The sequence below is a fragment of the Oncorhynchus gorbuscha genome, linkage group LG03 (assembly GCF_021184085.1).
Source record: "Oncorhynchus gorbuscha isolate QuinsamMale2020 ecotype Even-year linkage group LG03, OgorEven_v1.0, whole genome shotgun sequence".
In the NCBI taxonomy this organism is placed as follows: Eukaryota; Metazoa; Chordata; class Actinopteri; order Salmoniformes; family Salmonidae; genus Oncorhynchus; species Oncorhynchus gorbuscha.
Genome location: NC_060175.1, coordinates 75,566,378 through 75,567,816, shown reverse-complemented (window position 1 = coordinate 75,567,816; position 1,439 = coordinate 75,566,378). Strand labels below are relative to the sequence as shown.

General features: G+C 48.5%; 1 long non-coding RNA gene across 2 annotated transcripts in view; it reads right to left on the bottom strand.

Annotated features, from left to right (window-relative positions):
• Positions 1-1,144, bottom strand: part of LOC124031912 — a 28,477-nt gene extending 27,333 nt beyond the window's left edge. The window contains exons 1-2 of one of the 2 annotated variants that reach the window (XR_006838183.1): positions 811-1,144; positions 80-204 (exon numbers count right to left, since the gene is read on the bottom strand). This is a non-coding gene — a long non-coding RNA (uncharacterized LOC124031912). The remainder of the gene's footprint in view (positions 1-79; positions 205-810) is intronic. The other variant, XR_006838184.1, reaches the window with a different exon arrangement.
• Between the last annotated feature and the right edge of the window lie 295 nt (positions 1,145-1,439).

Here is a 1,439-nt window from a genome sequence, read left to right as displayed (position 1 = left end):
CACATGTACGGACAGAGACAGTATAGACGTACGCATACAGTACGTTGAATGCACACACACACACACATAGAGCACGTACCGGTGTGAGGGTGATCTGGCAGGTGTGGCTGCGGCAGGCGGAGTGTCTGTCTGTTTCCTGGGAGCTGAATCAACGACGGAGAGTTTAGGGATGCAGAGAGGAGAGGAGGGTCATGGGAGATGCTGCTTTTCTCACACCGGATGGGAGGAAGAGGATGAGAGGAGGAAAAAAATACCAAAAAGAACAATGGCAGGTACTAAGAAAAAGAAAAATCAAAAGAACCAACTTGAACCAATTTCTTATAAGAGGATTTTTTTATAACCTGAGGTGATGAACCAATGGCAGGTACTCAAAGGTACTAAGAAAAAGAACCTACATAAAATCAAAAGACTTGAACCTTTCAAACTCACGGCTGCCCATCCCTCCCCACCTAACCAGGCAAAGTTTGCCCGAGGAAGCTTAATGAAACCGCAATAGAGGGATCAGAGAATGTGGACTGTGCGCTGACAGAGCTGAAGGACAAATTGAGAAGAGGGACGGAGGAAGGGAGAGAGAGGGAGGGAGAAAGAGAGACTGAGTGAGAGAGCGCCAGAGAGTGAGTGAGGAAAGCAGAGGAGACACAATAGATGACAAGATAAGTGCAAGAAAGAAAGAAAGAAAGAGAGAGAGAGAGAGAGAGAGAGAGAGAGAGAGAGAGAGAGAGAGAGAGAGAGAGAGAGAGAGAGAAAGAAAGAAAGAGTCTATGTTTTGCCTCAACGGCGCATTGAAGAAATTACATTTTCCTTTCTAACCTCTCAGCTGTCCGTCATTTCCCCACATCTCCTTCTCGACACTGACCCCCCCCATATTCCACAGCGCCACACATCCTGAGGTCACCGCAACGCAGGGCCTGTATGAACCTCCAAAGTACGGATACAAAAAAATGAATGTGTCGATCCCATCACAGGGAGACTTCAGAAGCAAAAGGGTTGAGAAGAGAGAAAGTAAGCAAAACATTTCTAAAACAATACCCTTTCAGCTGACGATGCTCTGGAGGAGTGGATGAAGACATAAGCATTGATTTTGAAATGAAAAGTGGAAAGGTAGACTTCAGAACGAGACGGACAAACTCTGGGAGAGAATGGAAGGGCAGCGTGATCAGAGTAACCCCCCACCGTCCAGGGGCTTATATACCCAGGTAGGAACGGCAGACATGCGCCCCCCTGACCGGCCCGCCTGCACCCCGACGTTGCCTGGCCTTATTTAGTGAAGCGTGGCAAAAAATAGCCTGTCAAGTGCTGAGCGTCCCTACGAAAGGGGGTGGGTGAGTGGGATGTACAGGGTGGGGAGGCTGTTCCAATCCGTCTCTCTGTCGATTGACTACTCTACCCTGTCCTCCTCTACTCACCCTCCTCTTTTCCTTTTCTGTTCTCTTCCTGTC